This window comes from Lygodium microphyllum, chromosome 8 (genome assembly GCF_053477565.2).
Source record: "Lygodium microphyllum isolate KBCC chromosome 8, Lygodium_microphyllum_v1.1.10, whole genome shotgun sequence".
Classification (NCBI taxonomy): Eukaryota; Viridiplantae; Streptophyta; class Polypodiopsida; order Schizaeales; family Lygodiaceae; genus Lygodium; species Lygodium microphyllum.
This window is the reverse complement of record NC_141142.1, coordinates 107,066,168-107,073,319: the sequence shown is the minus strand read 5'-3', so window position 1 is coordinate 107,073,319 and position 7,152 is coordinate 107,066,168.

Genomic DNA, 7,152 nt, shown 5'->3' with positions numbered 1-7,152 from the left:
ATTTGCTTTAGCCCATGAATAAGCTTTAGCTCAAGGTAGCTATTTTTTCTTCCTCCTAAGGTATGCCTTAAGCCTTTCCTTCTCCCAGCTTATTCCAGCTTGCTCTCAGCTTGTCAAGGAGTTTCCCAGGGATTAGTTGAGTCTTATTGAGTTCTTATTAAGTGGAGAAGAAACCATTCTATTCATTTTGAGTGGATATAGAGCATGCTGCAAAAGTTGTAGATAGCTTTGGTAGCTTGATAACACTTTTGTATTTTGGCCATAACTTTTGCATATGATATCGGATTCAGGGATTTTATAGCTAGAAACAAAGAGTGCAGTGAGAGCTATAGATTTGAGCACTCATGGAGTTGATTCTATGTAGGTTTGAGTTCTCTATTTTACACATAATAGAAAAGTTATGGTTTGGATAACAAACAATACATTTTATCATGCCTGTTTGATGCTTCAGGGATACTGTTTTGGTGCTCGGATGGTATAATTATGCTCTGTTTAGAGATTGATTAGCTCAAGTTTATAGAGGTTTATTGCTATCATAACTATTTGGATAGCAATCATACAATAGTGAGCTTCATGATTTGAATGGCTATTATACCTACATGGTATTTTGAGTATGCTACATGCCTACGATGATGTCTAGCATTGATATATGAGCCTGGAAATGGTTATGACATACCTTCACTTGGATTTGAGCTACATTTGATGATGTACTTGGGCTTTCGCCAGTTGGTTTGAGCTTCTAAGTTTATTCACTTGCAAGTATTGAAGCTTCATTGGACATTTATGCTCTTCCCGAATGTATTTATGATACGCTTGGGCTTCCCAAATGCTTTGATGTATATGTCTTAGGTTATACTTGCTCACTTAGCATTCCAAATTCAGTTCCAATGGGAGACACTTGTACTTACTTAGCATAGTTTGGTTCTTTGAGATAGTGGGACTCTTGGTTTATGTATATGCTCTTATGTATGCTATTGGACGTAGTTACTCCCACTTGTGGACAAATTTGATTCCGTATGCTTTGGACACTAGCACTTACCTTTGTTAACAAATTTTCAGTGATGTATATGCTTACAGGATGTATGGTTTATTGACACTAGCCTATTGCTTGCAATTTGTGGATAGCTCTATACTTTGGTATTCCCTCATGTTTTGGGTGAGTTTTGGGGGCTAATATTCAATCATTTACAATGGCCCACAGATATTTATAAATAGGCCTTGAACGCACGTGATATGGAGGGTATACATATAGTGAATTACCTGGGGTTTTAATATGAACTCTTTGGAAGGTTCTTGTGGCCATGTATCATTTATAATGCGGTATTAAGTATATTAAAGAACAAAAAGTGAGCATATACAAGGTACCACTAAGTGGCTATGTCAAAAGGGGGCAAAAGGTAACCCCTTAGGCTCTTTTTAAGGCCTTTAAAAAAACCTTGAATGCCCTATCCTTACTTGTAAAGGCTTTATAAAAGACAAGAACTTCAATTCTAATTGATGGCCATATATCTAGAAGAACAATAGCTTTGGAGCATCTATCAAATTCCCTATCATTTTTGAATTGCCATATGCCACTTATTACTATAGCTCATGCGATGTTCCACAGTTTCATGGACTCCTCATTCTTTCCACCTTTATCTCCAAATAGAGCAAGTTTGCAATCCAACCTATCATTGAAGCCAACTTTACCAATCCATTCTTTAAGCTTTCTCCACATCCCGTGCATCTCAACGCAGTCCCAAAACAAGTGCCAAGTTGATCTTGGTTCCCGTCTATAGAATAGGCAAAGAATTGGGCGGGGGAGTTCCAAAGGTCTTTGTGTAGCTTCTTTTTAGTTGGGAACTTATACATAACTAACCTCCAGAGCTGAAAGTTTAATTTCCTAGAGGGGTTGACCTCCAAACTCTTTTGATTCTTTTTTCCCACATTTCAATCTTGGACCTTGAATGCCATGTCCTCCAATATGTAGCCGCTGCCATTATATGTTCTTTTGACGTGCATCTTGTGTCCTTGGGTCTCTTGCGTTTCCAAAGGATCTTATCATTAGATGCCTTCAAAAACTTGGTTAGATTAGTATTGTTGATGACTCTAAAGGTTGGCCAAGAGGGCTTGATCTTGCTCATGACTCTTTCCATGAAATTAGCTTCCCCTTTGTTTAAATTGAAGACGTTTTGAATACTTTCTAGTCCTAGAATGGGCATGCTAATTTTGTTCCAAATGTCTTTCCATCTAAGGAGTCCTTTGGTTGCTTTGCTCCTAGTTAGGCATGGCTTGTCTGATGGGGGTTCAAAAGCAACATGGCTAGTCTAGATAATTTGCATCAAGGAGAAGTCTCCTCTCCTATCTTGGGCTCCAGTCCACTAGGGTGGGATCACCTCTCCAATAACTTTCTGCCACACATTGACAATTTGTTGATCCACTTCAGACTGGGACAACTTGATCTTTTGTCCCACAAGGATGGGGTCCATCCAACATTTTCCCCCCAAGAAACAAACATCTTAGCTTTCTCAAATTGAGCCAATGCCTTAGTAGGACAATGGAGGGATGTTTCTCTTCCTTAATCAATTTCCCAAGGATAGGTGCTTCCCAAAGGGAGTAAACACTGGTCTAATCTAATCAAACTCATTCCTAAATCAATGGATAGGGCCAAGATGAATGCATGGAGACTACTTACCATGCTCAATGTGGCATACAAAATAATGGTTAAAGTCCTAGCACTTAGGATCAAATTATTGCTTGGGAAACACTTTTTGTTAATCAACATGGACTTCAAGAAGGCTTACGATCAAGTAAGCTAGGGATTTATATTGGTTTTGTTACTAATGGGGTTGGCCAAGTGTTTGTGGATTCAGACATTATTCTCCAATGCCTTAGTTGTTGTCCAAGTCAATGGACCTTTTGAAGTAAAGAGGTCAGTAAGGCAAGGGTGTCCCATTGTCCCCCTCCTCTATGTTGTCATCACAGACCCCTTGTTGAGGAGCCTTGACTTGAGGGTGCAAAAAGAGCTCATTAGAGGATTGCCTATCTTGGGGAGTAAACAATTTGTGAAAGAATTCTTCATTGATGACAACTCCAACATTGTGTGTGTTGAGTAGCAGTCAATACAAGAGCTTCTAGAGGTCTATTAGTGCACCCTGTCTATTTGGGTTGTTCTAAAGCACCATGATGGGTTGTTTACCTGGACTTCTAGATTATCCCACAAGGGCAGGTCGTTAGATACCTACGGTCAAAATCACAATGAAGTAGAGAGCTGACTCGCTTTGATTACCTTGCTAGCCATGATCTTGAACCTTAGTTCTAGATTTGCCATGGGGTACGTCCTCTAAAAGGAGGGGATGGAGATCTATCTTGTGGGCCTTGGTCACCTTCTAGAAGTGGAAGGTTTAATTTGTGGGCATGTATTATGAACAAATCACCTTAGCTCCTTTGTATCCAAACCTAGGGTACCTTTGATGGGTACCAATTGTCACCATGGTTTATTCTCTTCCTCCTCTTTCTGGCACTTACTACACAACTAGTACTTGCTTACTTTCCTTTACAACTCTATGACCGGTAGCTCTTGCCTAGCGAAAGACCATATCACACGTGTTAGTAAGAGGTAGAAGAAATTAAATATGATCTCAAATTCAAACTCCGCCATCCTCTAACATTTTCCATCAGGATCTCTTTAGACTTAGGATCTTGAAAACACATAGTTCTAACACCACTATTAATATAATTTCATGTTTAATGCTCTTCAACATCATGTAGTGGAAATCCCCTAATCAAAAGTTATATTTCAAGCCGGTTCATGTCGATAAGTGTAAGGCCGAGTTCTCACTTTACTTTTTCTTTGCACCTTATCAAAAGTTGATGGAAAAAGCTATTGCCATATTTTGGTTGTGATATGTGCGAATATATGTAGGATTTCCAAGACACCTTTTTCCCCCAGTAAGAGGGTTTTTCTCTCAAGCTTCTATACGTGCATATTCAATCTAGGGCAAAGTGAGTCTTATAAATGTTTTGCATTGAAACCTCACAATACAATTTGTATGATGTGCTCTCAAGTTTCTTCTTCTCTAAGATGTATATGTGTATCCTTGCAACCCTAAATTCAACATTTAGAATCAATGTGGGCTTTGATCTCTTAGTAGAGTCTTCAACACCATGTGTTTTATCTCCTCCTATATGTCCTTTTGTGTAGAATTTTCAATAATGTTTGCTTTATGTTATGCTATATAACATATGTTGGTTTTGTGAGATTTTCATCTATGCATGCAAAGTTTTCATCAAATATAGTCAACAAACAAGGCCACTAACAATGAGATATTCCATATATTGGCTATTGAGAAATAGTTGATAAAACCAACTATCTAGGGTGCACTTATACGATGCAACATGTATTGCTTACAAAAGTGTTGGGGACATTGTGTAGGGAATTGGTGTAGGTATTGCTGGGGTTGTGGAAGTTGCAAGTGTACTAGAAAAATGTGATGTTGAGGATTTTGTAGGTTTCAATTCCACCCCAGTTAATGCAAGAGCATCACCACCTATAGTGAGTAGATTTGTTGGGATGGTAGAGATGTGGAGGCTTATACCTTGATTAAATTATCTATCAAACATATATGACCCACACATCTCCTCATGCAAGATAGCTAAAGAGGCTTGGGATACACTTACATCTTCGTATCAAGGTAGAAATGTCATGTGATGACTTACCTACATAAGAAATTAGAGAATGAACATATAGATAAAGATGTATCTATGCATAGTTTCTTAACCACGTTGACCTTAAGGAGCAATTAATTGTTGTAGTTGAGATTTGGCTAGATGATTCACTTATGCAAACTATTCTTAATGATCTTCACGATTCTTATTAGGGTTTTGTGTCTACTATTTGTTTGATGATGAAAGACAATCCTAATGCTTTGTCATTTGGGGAGTTGGTTTTTTGCTTTATTACAATAAGATCAATCTTGGAAAAATAGATCCATCATATGTGTTACAATTCGAGCTTTTATGGTTAGTCATAAAGGTAAAGGAAAAGCTACATTTTCTAGTATTCACTAAAGATCTACAAAGGTTATCCAAACAAAGAAGGCCCATAAAGATAAGAAGAAAAATACAAATAAAATTAATGTTTGTATTGTAAGGCAAGTGATTCATTAAGAACTATCCTAAACTTGATGTGAAAGAGGCCTAGAATAAAGAGGCTAGTATGGCTTTTGTAGATACCTCTCCTTCTAATCTAAATCTGCAAATATTGTGCATGATTCAGAATGGGTGCTGAGTGCGCAATGCAATTATGGCCCTTTGCTATAAGACTCTTGTAGATCTAGGTGTGTGGTACTTTGCCACGGAGTCACTAAGCACATTACTTCACAATGCAATTTGTTCTCAATTTGTTCGCTTTTCTTGAGTCTATTTCTGAAGGTACTACTGTCACGTGAACCAATAACTCCTCTTATCTTGTTAAGGGGGTTGGTAAATTTATATTGACTAATGATGCTAGTAATATTTTCACACTTTTAGATGCTTTGTATGTGCCAAAGATAAAAAAGAATTTGTTATCAGGTTTTGCACTTGGCAAGTTTGGTTTGATGGTCAAATATATGGATAATAGATGCATTTTCATGATCACTTATTTAGTGATATAATTCTTATATCATGGTTTATTCAAGCTCAAGAATTTTACTACTACAGTTGGAGAAATCTAACATGGTGTCTTTATTGCCTACTCATTAGACACTTGTAAAATATATTTTTAAGGGTTTCATATTGGGTAAATATGCCACTCTTTTTTAAAAGATGATTTTGTGAGCTACACACATTGATGTTTGTAGTCTAATGCAAACATTAGCTCTCTTTCCAAATTGTAATTCACACACATTGATGTTTGTATTCTAATATAAACATTGTGTTCTGGCATAGTGCATGATTTTGATTAATGATTATTCTAAGCATGCATGGGTATATCCTTTGAAAGCTAATTTGAAGTGTTCTTGTGCTTCAAATAGTCTACTAGAGCTTAAAAGTTGTTAGGATCTAAATTAGTCAATATCCATTCTAATTCTGGGGGAGGGAGTATTAAGTCTAAATAATTTAGTGCACTTCCAAGTGAAACATAGGATTAAAAACTAATACAATGTCCTAAACACCTCAATGGGGCAGCTCTAAGAGAGAGAACAAATTTCTCGTGGAGATAGCACAAGATATGATCAATAGTCAAGCTTTGTCACATGACTTTTAGCTTGAGGGTTTTATGTACAAATCTTATGTACTAAATAGGTATCCTATCAAAGCATTGCAATTTGTCACTCCATATGCAACTTAGCATGGCCAAAAGCCATCTGATGCTCAATTGTGTGTTTTTGGTTGCTTAGCCTATACATTACTACATGGTTGACATGATAATAAATTAACAAGGCTGTGAATGTATCTTCGTTGGTTACAACTTTGAAAGCAAAGGTTACATCTTTGATCATCCATAAATAAAGGGTATCTTGATCGATCGTGATATCATCTTTGGAAGATGTTGTCCGCCTTTACTTTCATATACCATGGAGATGGATGTATGCTCATAGGACATGTTTGACACTTTCTCCCCTCTTTTCAAATGTAGCACCAAATGAAGTTTTTTAGTGTATGCAAGTTTCTAATGAATCCAGAATTTTCCCATTTCTAATGCAGATGTGAAGCAAAGCTTTGGGCTTCAAAGGAAGATTAATCATAGCCCACCAAGCTTGGCACTTCCCTATGTACAAGTGCCAACTTGTCTTTTCCACTTTACTTTCAAGGGACCTTTGGTTAATAATAGTATAAGATTACATTTATAGGAAAGTTGAACCTCTTCAATAAAATTGAGAGAGTATAAGATAACATTTATAGGAAAAAACATCCTCTTCAATAAAGTTGTGAAAGTAAATAGAAGCTCAACATCTACCACTTTCACATATGGTTCCCTAACATTGTTCATTGTACCACTCCTCGTCATGCTACCAAGGATATGGGTGTTAGTGCACAAGTGATGGCATGGTACACAAAACTTACAATTTTCCAACATGTATCAAATATTGTCTACTAGTCAAACAAACTTCATAGATAAAGCTACTAAAGTAATAAACCATACACATGTTTACCAGTTTTAAATCTATTAAATGTTTTCCCAAATAA